Genomic DNA, 15,618 nt, shown 5'->3' on the forward strand with positions numbered 1-15,618 from the left:
GATGGCAATGTGATTGGTGAAAATGTACATTGTTAAGAGAGGCGATAGTGTTAATTTGGGCTTCCCTGGTGGCTCAGTGGTAAAACATCTGCCCGCAATAGAGGAGACCTGGGTTTGATCCCTGGGTCGGAAAGATCCCCTGGAGGAGAGCGTGGCAACCTACTCTAGTACTGTTGCCTAGAGAATGCCATGGACAGAGGAGCCTGGCAGAGTACAGACCACAGAGTCACACAAAATCAGACATGACCGAAGCAAGTAAGCAGCAGCAGCGTTAATTTAAAAAAAAACTGTATGGAGATTGTGATGAAGGGAGGAAGACTACACAGACATAAATGCAGGGTTCCTGGAATCCAAGGGTTGACCACCTGGTAGTATCATTGCCCGGCATGAGGACCTACCAGGGAAAAGCAGTGTGCCTTTGTCATTCTCATGGGGAGGATGCGGCTTAAATTCACATCCCCTGCATGACTGGACCTCACTTTGGAGACTGTCTGACTGTCTGCCTATGCCTCCAGCCCATACCCCACCCCCGCCGCTGCCCATCGCACAGAATCTTTACTATGACTCTGGATCAATCAGAAGTCAGTTTCCTACCCATCACATCATTGAGCAGACCCAGGGGGTCAAGCCTGCCTCAGGTCTATTTCTGCCCTTCAGGAGAAATTATTTTCCTACAAAATCCCTTTCAATCAATAAAACAGCTGCAGCCTCAGTTCATTCTGAGCTGGGGAGCAAGGACCACAATGTCTTTGCTTTGTCCCTTTAACATACAGGCTTCCCTGGTAGTTCAGTTGGTAAAGAACATGCCTGCAATGCAGGAGACCCCAGTTCGATTCCTGGGTTGGGAAGATCCCCTGGAGAAGGGATAGGCTCCCCACTCAAGTATTCTTGGGCTTCCCTTGTGGCTCAGCTGGTAAAGAATCCTCCTGCAATGTGGGAGACCTGGGTTCGATCCCTAGGTTGGGAAGATCCCCTGGAGAAGGGAATACCCACTCCAGTATTCTGGCTTGGAGAATACCATGGACTAGATAGACCACGGGGTTGCAAAGAGCTGGACATGACTGAGCAACTTTCACTTTAACGTACAGCCAGGGAACTTGGGTATTTGAGCCTCTCTTTTCTGTCCTCAAGGAGACTCCCTCTCATCTGCTTTCCCTTGGGAAGATGCTGCTTGACCTCCTGTAGTAACAGCACAGAACAAGGAGAGCATCCAGGCATCAGACAGCTGTCACCAGTGCGCCAACCAGTGGATAAATCTGACTGAGATGACACCTGCAGAAATCAAGTCTTTCCCGCAGAAATCAAGTCGATAAGGCAGAGTTGTTGCTGTTGTTCAGTTGCTCAGTCGTGTCTGACTCTTTGCAACCCCATGGACTGCAGCACACCAGTCTCCTCTGTCCTTCACTATCTCCCCGAGTTTGCTCACATTCATGTCCACTGAGTCAGTGATGCCATCCAACCACCTCATCCTCTGCCATTCGCTTCTCCTTTTGCCTTCGATCTTCCTCCTCTTAAGGCAGAGGAGAGATCACTCCCATCATCTTTCCGTCTTCTTCAGAGCTGTGACCGCCAAACCCAGGTTCCAGGCGGCTAGGGCTACTCCAGGCCTGTATGGACCACACTGCTGGACACAGGGCCAGCTGAGAAACCCCTGGTCTAGAATGGGGATTTCATCATGGAGGAAGGAAGACCCCCTTATCCAGGGGTCCTCAACCTCTGGGAGCTAACGCCTGCTGCTGAGGTGGAGCTGATGTAATAACAGAAATCAGGTGCACAATTGTGAATCATCAACAAACCATTTCTGCCCTCTGCCCCCGGTGGAAGAATGGTCTTCCATGAAACTGGACCCTGGGGCCAAAAGGGTTGAGGACTGATGCACTTACCAACCTCAAAGCATAGGCTACAATAATTGACCCAGAACGGTCAAGTCCACCCACTGTAATCAGGGGGTGGGATCTGTTACCATAAAAAGGTAAGAGAGGTGTCCTAGGCAGAGAAGAGCTACCACATGGATGGGTTGCAAAGCTTGCTTTTCCTGCCTGCTAAGAAGGCAGTTTTCATTTCCATAGAGGCCATGTTGATCTACTGGGATTGCCAACCAGTGCAGAGTGTTCAACTTAGCTGAGCAGTTAGTATCCAAGTGTCCATAGTTTTAAATAACTGTGTGAAGACTTGTTCTACCAGGAAGTAATCACTAAACAACTGAAAACTTGTAAAATCAGTCTCCATTCAGATGTCACTCCTCCTTGAGATGAGCATAACTATCCCTGATCACTCTGGCTGTGTCTTCATCAATCTCTCACAAATGGTAATTGCACGTGGAAATATAATGCAAATCCCATGCAAGTTGTTTGCGAAGTGATATTGCCGAGTTTTCAAAAGATGTTGGATTTTGATGAAGTTGGTGAGCTGAGACCGGAGTACAGCTGGTACCCAATGAAGAACAGGGAACAAGTAAAAACACAAGAATACTGCTTGAAAGGAGGGGGATTTGAATAACAAAGGATTAAGAGAATGCTTTTAAACCTTGGGAAAATTCATGAAGCTCTGAAGTGTTTTTGCTAAAGTGCCTCTCTTTAAGATCATCTTTTGAAAGTTGAATGGGAAGTGAAGGGCTTGGTTGGTTATATGGCAAAAAATGCCAGTAAAAACCATCAACATTAAGTTCTTTTTTTGTTCATTCTAAGAGGTAGTTTGTCATGGCAATTATAAGTATTAAGTATGCTTTCATTTTTCAAAATAAAGTCCAAACCTTTTTCACTGTTTTCTGTAAAAATTTAGTTTCTATTTTATGGTAGCTCAGTTGGTAAAGATCCATGTGCAATGCAAGAGACATAGGTTTGATCCCTAGGTCAGGAAGATCCCCTGGAGAAAGGAATGGCTACCCACTTCAGTATTTTTGCTTGGAGAATTCCATGGACTTAGGAGCCTGCTGGCTATACAGTTCATGGGATTTCAATGTCGGACATGACTGAGCAACTAACACTTTCTTCCTAGTGTCAGTTATCTTCAGATAATGATATTGCAATTTATATATATATATATATATATATATATATATACACACATTTGATGTAATGCATGTAATATATGACACAATGATAAATAATTAGAAACATTTAAACACAAGGACTGAAATATAATTTTTTCCCAGTTACTCCTCGTCAACTTTACATTCTTATAATCAGCACATCCAGATCATGAGTGAATGAACCCGAATCAGAAGTCTGCAGATTTTTTACCTTGTTTTCTAAGACCATAAGTGAAGATGTGTGCCAACTGCGATTACCAGGTGAAGTTAAATAAACTTCTTAAAACCTGCAGTGCTGCATAATGCCAGTTTTATTTTTGGGGGCAGGGAGGGGGCGGGTCTTTGTCACTATTTAGCTGTGTCACCTTTCACAAGTTACTTCCCTTCTCTGGGCCTCAGTTTCTTGACCCATAAAGTTTAAGGAGGCTAAAACAGATCACTAGTCTCAACCCTGATTAGACATTAAAGTCAACTGGGGGAGATTTTAACATGTGTTTTCTTTTAAAAGCTCAGAGCCTCCCTCCCTCTCCCTCCTTAGATCAACTGAGTCAGAATTTCAGGGAGTAGTTCTCAGGCAAGTTCCTCAACTGACCCTAATCCAGTAGGATGTGAAGTCACTGAGCCAGGTGGTTCTTAGATCCATTCACTTCCATCGTTATTTAATTTTCTTAAAGTTCAGTTTTAGTCCCTGGGACATAGGTAGGTGCAAAGGAGCTGTTTATATAACCCCATCTCATTTGGGTTGGATTTTAAACAGTGAAGTCTAGTGGGGGAAAAACACCACCACTGTTCTTGCTACATTTTTCGTGAACAGTCTTTCTCACTTCACACAACTCCCTGTTTCAGTGGAGCAGGGTGCTGCCACCCCACCATAGAAGTGTCCTCCAGCTGCTGTGAAGAAAGTGAGGTGACAGACAGAGAAGGGACCAGATGCACTAACAGCATGGACTGAAATAGTCTTCGGACTTTTCTTGGCCACTGTTGGCCCCAGGGCTCCCATGTGCTGATCTCCCCTGGGTCATGGGAAACTGCCTGGTGGATTTCTGCACGGGGACGGGCACCCAGCACTGTTAGGTCCCAGACCAGAGCTGCTGGGCAGTACCGTCAAGATGAGCTTTTGTGCCAGTCAACTTCAGGCACACTCTGCTCACAGTAGATTCTATACGGAAATTAAACTGAAACCAGCACAGCCCAAGTCCTATTACTGGGTTCCCATCTTTTTCCCCTCTTGGAAAATGAGACTATCTGAAATTATTTACTGAAAAAACAAAGGAAGATTGAGTGATAAAGATTTCGTGGCAGCTTCTTGTGATTAATTGTCACAGACGGACCCAATGACAACCAAAATTGAGTCAATCTCTGGTGAGCCCTCTTTTTGACTAGGCCTTGCCTTTAGCCTGGACTTCCCTGGTGACTTGGATGGTAAAGAATCTGACTCCAATGCAGGAGATCCAGGTTCAGTCCCTGGGTCAGGAAGATCCCCTGAAAAAGGGAATGGCAACCTACTCTAGTACTCTTGCCTGGAGAATCCCATGGACAGAGGAGCCTGGCAGGCTATAGTCCACGGGGTCGCAAAGAGACGGACATGACTGAGGAGCTGTTTTTTTTTTTTTTTTTTTTAATTAAGGCTGCAGAGTCCAGTTTTAGCAAGAATCCTGCTAAGGTGTTTTAGTAAGCATCCTCCCATCTTTGATATTTAACCAAATTCCTCCCTCTCCCCCGCTCTTATTATCTGATCACCCTGGCCTGACTTTAGCAAGAGTCCTGCTCCGCCAGTTTATCAAGGCTCCCCCTCTTCCCCTCCCCCACCAAGTCTTGATGTCCCTTGTCAATAATTTTGCATCCACTGACCCTCTCATTCTGTCCCTTGACTATAAGAAGACTTATCCTTGCTCTATCTGGAATTCAGCCCTATCTTTCTCCCCTGTTGTAATAAATTCAAAGTGTGTTGGTTGCTCAGTCATGTCTGACTATGCTACCCCCATGGACTGTAGCCCACCAGGCTCCTCTGTCCCATGGGATTCTCCAGGCAAGAATACTAGCGTGGGTTACCATTCTTTTCTCCAGGGATCTTCCCAACTCATAGATCAAACCTAGGTCTCCCACATTGCAGGCAGATTCTTTACTGCTGAGCCACCAGGGAAGTTTAATAAATTAACCTCCTATGCAGTACTGCTGAAAAACCGCTCTACGGTTTAAGAAGTGTCAGGAGAATTTTAACATAGGTACATGATAGCTCAGCACTGTCCAAGCAAAGGCTGTGGAATATTAGCCCCTCAGGATGTTTATAAAGGTTGCAAGCTTGGAAAGAGGGCCTGGGCTTCCACAAAACCAACAGTTTTCTTTCCTGTAGGACTTTTTTAAAGATCCTTTAAGATGCTAATGGGCCTTATGTCTTTCCAAAAGTGGGATATAAAATACAGAGTTTCCCAAACTTATTTGATCTCTTTTTATAGAAGTATCTGTTATCTCTAAGTTCCGGTGTTGCACAAAGCCCATTTTGTAAAAGCTGGAATAGAGTGACTCCGTTGGGGGTTTCTAACAGTTTTATCAAACATGGACTCAGAAACTGACTGCTTGAAGATGATCTGTTCGAAGCCTTTCATTGTGTAATAAATAAGCAATCCAAGGTCTAGAGAAGTTACTTGGCCAGGTACCAGGTCAGATACACAATGAAGAAATTATAAGAATTAAAATTCAGATGAACCAGATTTAGTCTTTAGGCTAAATCCTACTGTTATTAATCTATAATTACAAATCAGCAAATGTTTCCAAATCTGCTGCTGCAATACCTGCCTTCTGCTCAGAAATCACGTTTATTAGTTGGTTTGCTCAGGCTGCCACACCAACAAACCACAGACTGGCTTAAACAACAGAAATGTCTTTTCTCACAATACTGGGGCTAGGCCGCCAAGAACAAGGAAGGTGTTCTGTGGGCAGGGTTGGTACCTTGTGAGGCCTCTCTTCTTGGCTTTCAGAGTTTTGTCTTCTTATTTTCACATGGTCTTCCTTCTGTACGTGTCTGTATCTTAATCTCTTCTTATAAAGATACCAGTCATATCAAATTTGGGCCCATCCTAATGACCGCAGTTTAACTTAGCTATTTCTCTTTTCTTACAATTTATTCATTTACTTATTTATTTATTTTGGGCTGCACTAGGCCTTTGTGGCTGTGCCCGGGCTTTCTCTAGTTGTAGTACACAGGCTTCTCACTGTGGTGGCTCTCTTGCTGTGGAGCATGGTTCTAGAGCATTTGGGCTTCAGTATTTGTGGCAATAGTTTCAGTAGTTGTGGTTCGTAGGCTTAGTTTTCCTGAGGCAAGTGGAATCTTCCCAGATCAGGGATCAAACATGTCCCCCTGCACTGGCAGGAGGATTCTTTACCACTGGATCACTGGGGACGTCCTAACTTAATTCTCTCTTTAAAGACCCTGTGTCCAAGTAAGGTCACATTGTGAGGTCCTGGTGGGTAGGACTTCAAACATGAATTTTAGGGAGACATATTTCAGCCCCATAATACATGGGTAGCATAGAGATTTATTTATTATTTAATGTAGGATGGAGATCTATTGATATTTGCCCCACAGTTTGTTTTCAGTGCTGTGAATCCATCTGGAAGGACTTACAGTGAAATATTTCTCCCATCTCTGGGAAGCCCAAGCTCTCCTTCCCCTCAGAGGAAGAGCCACATGTTTGCTGGTTTTTGATGTCTAAAGGAGGGAAGATTCCAGGCTTGAGCAGGATACCCTGGAGACCATTCATTCCAGACTTTTGTGTTTGGAAGTTCTGTGCCCTAAAGGAATTTAGCTGTATTGTCCAAGAAAAGGGACTCAGAGTTTGGGGATTTAAGGAGTTAAGAAAGAACTGGTCTCTGCTTAGTAAGTCAGATTCTTTGAGATTGGGAGGGGCAGGTGAGAAGCAGGGACTACAGGGCAACTGGATGAGGATAGATGGCATGGGGCACATGCCAGAAAGAACTGAACATGAAGGGCTGTGGCCACGGAGTTCACTGTGGGGAACTGATATTAGATCTCAGATGGTTGGATGGCATCACCGATTCAATGGACATGAGTTTGAGCAAACCCTGGGAGATAGCAAAGGACAGGGAAGCCTGGCATGCTGCCGTCCATGGGGTTGCAAACAGTCAGACACAACTTGGCAACTGAACAACATTAGATCTCAGGATGACAGCAGTGTACCTGGGATGGCTAGTGGACACTGCTCCCATCCTCCCTTCTCCTGTTTAGGGACTGAAGCTCTAAGACTGTCAGCGGGGCACAGAGATACCCAAGTAGTTACTACAGTTCCTAGGCTCCTTGCAGAGCTGTGTGATTTCCTTGCAGAACAGGGGTGATCTAAATGCTTAGAGACAACACTGTGTGACCTTGAGCTTCTCTTTCTTCCTTCCTGTGAGCCAAAACATGAGCATGGGCAGAGGTGGATCAGCTCAACCATGCTATGAGAGGAAGCCCTGGGAGGGTGCGGATGCTGAAAGGGACTCAGAGGAATGGGACCCAGGTCACTGAATGACCCCACGGGCCAGCACTACCTCATTCATCCTGGACCTCACTGCTGGACTGTTCTTGAAAAATAAATTAACTTTTAACTGTTTAAAGCCACAGTGTTTCAGAATCTTTTTGTTACAGCAGCTTAGCTTATACTCATACCTTAGATCTAGCATGTAAGAGTTTAAGGTAAACTATGTTATGAAGAGGGCTTCCCAGGCGGAGTTAGTGGGAAAGAACCCGCCTGCCAATGCAGCAGATGTAAGAGACGTGGGTTCCATCCCCGGGTCAGGAAGATCCCCTAGAGGAGCGCACAACAACCCACTCCAGTATTCTTGCCTGGAGAATCCCATGGACAGAAGAGCCTGGTGGGCTACAGCCCATGGGGTCACAAAGCATTGCAAACACGCATGCTGTGAAGAAATTTAAGTCAGTTTAATGTATGCTGATAAAGCACATTAATACTACTTCCTCCTTAAAAGTCAGTTACAATTGATTTTATGTTTAGACCTAGGACAACCATTAAGTAGATTGTATTTTGATGAGCCATAGTACTTTTTTGGACTAGAGTATGGAAATCTTTTTGGCAGAGGGAGAACAGTTTATGCTGACATACTTAAAAATAATACATCATGTTTTTCCCTCTTCAGTTTTATTGAGATATAGTTGACATACCTCTAGCATCTTGTAGTGGCAGAAAATAAGGGTGTGTTAAAGAAAAACAAAAAACAAAATCAAAGCCCACATTGATTGAGGAATGTCACAGGAACAAAGGAGGCAACTGAAAGAGCATCCAGAATTCAAAGTGGAAATGATTTGAGCAAGAAAATAAAATCATTCTGGAACCCAAAGTATAAAGTAAGTACTCATGAGTTCATACTGATATAAAAAAATGACTGAATAAATGAATACATGAGGGAGAAAAGACAGATCTGTTGTGCATAAGAATTCCAAGTGTTTGATGTAGACACTCTACCCTTTAGGAAGTGGAGCATAACCTCTCACTCCTGAAGTGTGGGCTGAGCAAAGTGACTTCCTTCCAAAGAGGACACTGTGGACCAAGGAGAAAGAATGACTTTACAGTGAGAAATCTGACAGATGCTACTTCAGCTGTGTGATCAAGGTCGACATCAGCCATGGTAAGTTTACTTATGGTCATTACCTTTGATATGATGTGATAGAAATGGAACTTTATTTTTTATGTCTTTCCTCCTTCAAACCTAAAAGCCCAGTATTATAATGAGGAAAATGCCAGACAAATCCCACTCAAGAGACTTTATAACAATGCCTGACTTTAAAACTGTCCAGGTCTTCCAATACAAGGAAAGTCTGAGAAACTGTCATAGAAAAAAGGAACCTTGGGAGACAGGATAACTAAATATAATGTGGTATCTTGGGTGGGATCCTGGAAGAGAATGGGATGTTAGGAAAAAGATAAGAAAATCTGAATCCAGCTTGGGATTTTGGTTAATATCATTAATTCAGTTCAGTTCAGTCACTTAGTCATGTCCAACTCTTTGTGACCTACAGCATGCCAGACCTCCCTGTCTATCACCAACTCCCGGAATTTACTCAGACTCATGTCCATTTAGTTGGTGATACCATCCAACCATCTCATCCTCTGTCATCCCCTTCTCCTCCCGCCTTCAATCTTTCCCAGCATCAGGTTCTTTTCTAATGAGTCAGCTCTTCGCATCAGGTGGCCAAACTATTGGAGTTTCAGCTTCAGCATCAGTCCTTCCAATGAATGTTCAAGACTGATTTCCTTTAGGATGGACTGGTTAGATCTCCTTGGAGTCCAAGGGACTCTCAAGAGTCTTCTCCAACACCTCAGTTCAAAAGCATCAATTCTTTGGCGCTCAGCTTTCTTTATAGTCCAGCTCTCACATCCATACCTGACTACTGGTAAAATGATAACTTTTGACTAGATGGACTTTGTTGGCAAAGTAATGTCTCTGCTTTTTAATATGCTGTCTAGGTTGGTCATAGCTTTTCTTCCAAGGAGCAAGCATCTTTTAATTTCATGGCTGCTGTCACTAACTGCAGTGATTTTGGAGCCCCCCAAAATAAAGTCTGTCAGTGTTTCCATTGTTTTCTCATCTATTTGCCATGAAGTGATGGGACTGGGTGCCATGATCTTAGTTTTCTATTATTAATTAATAGTATGTTAATATTGGCCCATTAATTGTGACAACATATGTGACTAATGAACGATGTTAAAAATGGGGGAATTGGGTACTGGGTGTATGAAAACTCTGTACAATCTTCACAATTTTTCTGTAAATATAAGCCTATTCTAAAAATAAGTTTATTAAGTAACAAAAATGAAAATAGAACTTGTATATTGCTGGTACTCAGTCCATTAAAGGATTGTAGTAGTCAGTGTTTAATTTACCTTCGGTTTTGTTTTGTTGACTCAGTGCTCATGGATGTGAAAATTATAATGTAAACTGTCATTCAGACTAGGGAAAATCTTGCAATAATTAAAATCCTAGAGGAGAGACTCTAAATTTGAATTCCAAATCTGACTCGAAAATATCAGAAATTCACATTTCAGAAGTTCCTACTCAAGGTTTGAGGCTCTCATTTTATTTTATATTAAATAAAATTAGACATCAAATTGAAAAAAAATAGGGTTCTAGTTGAGTAGGTTGCCTTTTTTCTTTCTCAATGACTCATAACATAATGGTACATCATGTAATGAATGCGTCTTACATTCAATTAAGTAGAATATTATCTTTTAGAAGTGTTTAATAACTGATGAGGAAAAGGTTTCTAATTTAAATTTGTGGGAGGGTTTAGTATTTTTATTAATTTGCACATTTTTTAGTATATTAAAATATTATTTCTCTCTTTTGTAATAAATATCTCTCCCTTTTATTTTTTGCCTTTTAATTTTAATTCTGATGCTTTGTTATAGAGTGCCTTTGTTATGAGCACCCTACCTGGGGCTCCTCACTAAGCAGGATTTCCAGGGAGGTGGATTTTTAAGTGTCCCCAGGGATCAGTGGATAAGAAAGGAAGGAAAGCCAGTCCAGATGCATTATTGCTTTGTCTGTGTGTGTGTGTGTGTGTTCAGTCTCTTCAATCATGTCTGAATCTTTACCACCCCCTGGACTGTAGCCCACGAGTGTCCTCTGTCCATGGGATTTCCCAGGTGAGAACACTGGAGTGAGTTGCCATTTCCTTCTCCAGGGGATCTTCCTGACCCGAGGATCAAACCCAGGTCGCCTGCATTGCAGGCAGATTCTTTGCCGCTGAGCCAGCTGTCTGTATGGCCCCACTGGGCAATGGGAAGCCTCACTGCTTTGGCTATGCAAGGACAAACAGAAACTAAGAGTGTTAATTCTCCCTGCTGCAAAGGGATTTCCGTCCTCTCCTTTTTCTCAGAGCATTTAATTTAGAAAGCGGGGATGTACTTTCTCAACTCTTTAAAATATATTCCTTTGAATACATTAGTCTTTTGTTAGCTGGCCTTCTTTTGCATTTTTTTTTTTTTTCTTTTTAAGCTTTTTGACTCAGGAATGCTTTCTCAAGAACCTGAGAGACATCTCTTAAAAGGAAAACATTTTGAGAACCACCTTTTTGAAATTTAAGCATCAAAAGAAGTGGTTTCCTATCACCTCTACTTCAAGAAATAAAATGTCCAAAAAAGGTAAGAAAAAATCATTTGCAAAATTAAAAAGCCAGCCAACCCAACAAATAAATAAAGGTGGAATCGGGGGAAACAAAAGAGGAAGTCTCCCTCCCTTCCAGTTCCTGGGGTGGGGGGAGGGAGGAGCCTCACTTTGGTGAGTGCTTTGCCCCAGTTTGTAGAACGACCTGCTGCTGCTTCATACAGACAGAAATCGGTTTTCCACTGGATAACCCCAGCTACAGGTAAAGTTGGGGTGAACTCTGTGTGACCAGTGCTACTGTCCGGTCACAGAGCTGCAGGACTAGTCAGTGTTAACCTTGAGAACACGCCGGGAGGGGCCTCTGCTTGGCAGTGGGAGGGTAGAGAGATGCCTTCTGTCTCTGCATTCTTATAGCAGGTCAATTGCCTCTGAGGCACCTCACATTCTAGTTCGAGGCTTGTTCAATAATAACAATGTTTTCTTTTTCTGCTACCAACATGGAGAGGATTTCTGGGTTGGAAGAAGATTCTGTTTCTGTTTCCTCAAGCGCTCCCACTGGAGGCAACCAGCTTGGGGGTCACGGCCCAGCCTGTGAGGACCACAGGAGCCTGGAAAGAATGCGCTGTGGGGCTATGTGCAGGGTTCAGAGGGAGGAGGGCTTCGTCCCGGCCCCCACCCACACCTGGTCTAATGGCGGTCAAGGTTGCCTGAGTGCAGAGACGGTCACGATTTCCTCCAAAGGGAGGGGCCGGGCAGGAGGCGGTGACAGGTGTGGGGCTCAGGTGAGGTCGGCCAGCCCGCACCTGTGCAAGGCTGGTCAGAGCAGGAACAAAGCGAGTCTAGCAGCAGAGGTTGGAGGAAGGAGAAGTGATGTGGGGCGAGAGGGGCGCCAGCACACGTAGGCCTTTTTGTTTGCTTTTAAAGGAGTAAAAATATTAGAGTAGGTTTGGACTGGCTCCTAAGATTACCCTAAACTAACAACTGGTGTTTCCTCATTTGGTCCTGCTGCCTTGCAGGCATTTGCTTAGGAGTAGCACCACCATGGTGTCACACCATCAGCACGGAGGAGGAGCACCCTGGAGCACTGCAGAGCAGCGGATCTCGGGCGTGGACCGCGGAGAACACGCAATCTTCTTATTGAGGGGCACCCAGGGAACCATCCAGCCATGGCATCCCCCCTGAAACATGGATTCCCTTGTCAACCTCCTGTCCCTTTTGTCATCTACTCTTTGCTTCAGATTTCTTTGTGGCAAAGAATTCCAAATGATGGTAACAATGACTGTTTCCAGAATGAACCTTGTAACATTCTTTAAATTCTTTTTCTAAATCGCTAGAAAGTTGAGCAAGTGAACCATTAGGAAATGTTGCCAAGGTCAAGATGAAATTAGACAAAAAAATTATAATAAAATTAGTGCTTTGCTGCCTGGATAAGGAAACCGGATCTGTCTTGTTTAAATACTGAACTAGAGCAAACATTGATCAGCCATAGTGTAGCATAATGAGGCAGATATGTTACATTAATATACTCCTAACTATGAGAAGTGATAGAATATTTGCCAGAAAAGGTACAACCGCACCAAGCTAAATTTACTGAAGAAAGCCTCAATAAAAATATCTGAAACAATGAAAATTAACCCTGACAACACAACTACAGTTCCTGAGGCAACAGAACTCTTTAAAGTAGCCTTGAATGAATTGATTGCAACTACTTTTATAAAAGGGAGAAAAGAGAAAAGAAAGATTGTTACAAAAGAATGCTCTGTACCTCTGAGAGTCTGCCATAGTGCTATAAATGTTTGCAGAGAAACCCAAGACATTGGGGGAGTTGTCCGGAACAGAACTAGTGCAGTAAAGACACAGTGGGGGCTGATAACACATCAGCAGAGAGAACCCGAACACAGCTAAATTATATGAACAGATGATAAGGATGCCAGCGGAATGAACCACCCTAGATAATGAAATAAGATCCAACATAGCAATAATGTGGGTACCCAAGAAACCAGACACTGCGATTACACAATACTGTAAAGCAATTATCCTCCAATTAAAAAATAAATAAATTTAAAAAAAAAGAAATTATTAGAGCAGATATTCCTGACATGAAAGCCTGTTTACTTGTAGCTCTTGAGAGAGGTGTTTTCACAAGGGACAGAGGAAGCAGAGACATTGTTCTGAGAGGGTGGAGGGCTAGACTGAGAAATTAATTTACTTTTCAGAACTGTGTCAGCTAATTTCCTGTGTCTAAAGTTAATGTCCTGATTAGAAAAGACTGGGCATTCTGGCAGATGGACTGGGACTTTGCATGTACGTGGATGAGGTATAGGTTCCTATCTGCCCACACCTCTGTTGTTTATGCCAACTGGAGTTGGGATGCAGCCTGAGGCTGTAGAGAGGCAGAGTTCTCAGCTGTTGTAACTTGCTAGTCCCCATCTGTGTGCTGAGGCTAACATTGTTAAGAGAAAGAGAAAGTTGCTAGCTGATCTTGGGCCAAGACAGTTAAGTAAGAGGAGCCATGAAACTATGGTTTCTCATGATGTACTCTGCATATAGGTTAAATAAATAGGGTGACAATATACAGCCTTGACGTACTCCTTTGCCTATTTGGAACCAGTCTGCTGTTCCATGTCCAGTTCTAACTGTTGCTTCCTGACCTGCATACAGGTTTCTCAAGAGGCAGGTCAGGTGGTCTGGTATTCCCATCTCTTTCAGAATTTTCCACAGTTTATTGTGATCCACACAGTCAAAGGCTTTGGCATAGTCAATAAAGCAGAAATAGATGTTTTTATAGAACTCTCTTGCTGTTTCGATGATCCAGCAGATGTTGGTAATTTGATCTCTGGTTCCTCTGCCTTTTCTAAAACCAGCTTAAATATCTGGAAGTTCATGGTTCACGTATTGCTGAAGCCTGGCTTGGAGAATTTTGAGGATTACTTTACTAGTGTGTGAGATGAGTGCAATTGTGGGGTAGTCTGAGCATTCTTTGGCATTGCCTTTCTTTGGGATTGGAATGAAAACTGACTTTTTCCAGTCCTGTGGCCACTGCTGAATTTTCCATATTTGCTGGCATATTGAGCACAGCATTTTCGCAGCATCATCTTTCAGGATTTGAAATAGCTCAACTGGAATTCCATCACCTCCACTAGCTTTGTTCGTAGTGATACTTCCTAAGGCCCACCTGACTTCACATTCCAGGATGTCCAGCTCTAGGTGAGTGTGAGTGATCACACCTTTGTGATTATCTGGGTCGTGAAGATCTTTTTTGTACAGCTCTTCTGTGTATTCTTGCCGTCTCTTCTTAATATTTTCTGCTTCTGTTAGGTCCATACCATTTCTGTCCTTTATTGAGGCCATCTTTGCATGAAGTGTTCCCTTGGTATCTCTAATTTTCTTGAAGAGATCTCTAGTCTTTCCCATTCTATTGTTTTCCTCTATTTCTTTGCATTGATCAGTGAGGAAGGCTTTCTTATCTCTCCTGGCTATTCTTTGGAACTCTGCATTCAAATGGAAATATCTTTCCTTTTCTCCTTTGCTTTTCACTTCTCTTCTTTTTACAGCTATTTGTAAGGCCTCCTCAGACAGCCATTTTGCTTTTTTGCATTTCTTTTTCTTGGGGATAATCTTGATCCCTGTCTCCTGTACAATGTCACGAACCTCCGTCCATGGTTCATCAGACACTCTATCAGATCTAGTCCCTTAAATCTATTTCTCACTCCCACTGTATAGTCATAAGGGATTTGATTTAGGTCATACCTGAATGGTCTAGTGATTGCTGGGAGAAATATCAATAACCTCAGATATGCAGATGACACCACCCTTATGGCAGAAAGTGAAGAAGAACTAAAGAGCCTCTTGATGACAGTGAAAGAGGAGAGTGAAAGAGTGAAAGAGGAGAGTGAAAGAGGAAAGTTGGCTTAAAGCTCAACATCAGAAAACTAAGATCATGGCATCTGGTCCCATCACTTCATGGCAGATAGATGGGGAAACAGTGGAAGCAGTGTCAGACTTTATTTTTTTGGGCTCCAAAATCACTGCAGATGGTGATTGCAGCCATGAAATTAAAAGATGCTTACTCCTTGGAAGGAAAGTTATGACCAACCTAGATAGCATATTAAAAAGCAGAGACATTACTTTGCCAACAAATGTCCGTCTAGTCAAGGCTATGGTTTTTCCAGTGGTCATGTATGGATGTGAGAGTTGGACTGTGAAGAAAGATGAGCCCTGAAGAATTGATGCTTTTGAACTGTAGTGTTGGAGAAGACTCTTGAGAGTCCCTTGGACTGCAAGGAGATCCAACCAGTTCATCCTAAAGGAGATCAGTCCTGGGTATTCACTGGATGGACTGATGCTGAAGCTGAAACTCCAATACTTTGGCCACCTGATGTGAAGAGCTGACTCATTTGAAAAGACCCTGATGTTGGGAAAGAGTGAGGACAGGAGGAGAAGGAGATGACAGAGGATGAGATGGC

The 15,618-nt window shown here is 43.3% G+C and overlaps 1 long non-coding RNA gene across 1 annotated transcript; it reads left to right on the forward strand.

The window, feature by feature from the left end:
- The first annotated feature begins 11,239 nt into the window (after positions 1-11,239).
- On the forward strand, positions 11,240-12,588 carry LOC110149546 (uncharacterized). The gene is made up of 2 exons (XR_002317487.2): positions 11,240-11,414; positions 12,169-12,588. It is a non-coding gene; the product is annotated as an uncharacterized lncRNA (long non-coding RNA).
- Positions 12,589-15,618: the final 3,030 nt, after the last annotated feature.

The sequence above is a fragment of the Odocoileus virginianus genome, chromosome 2, assembly GCF_023699985.2.
Source record: "Odocoileus virginianus isolate 20LAN1187 ecotype Illinois chromosome 2, Ovbor_1.2, whole genome shotgun sequence".
In the NCBI taxonomy this organism is placed as follows: Eukaryota; Metazoa; Chordata; class Mammalia; order Artiodactyla; family Cervidae; genus Odocoileus; species Odocoileus virginianus.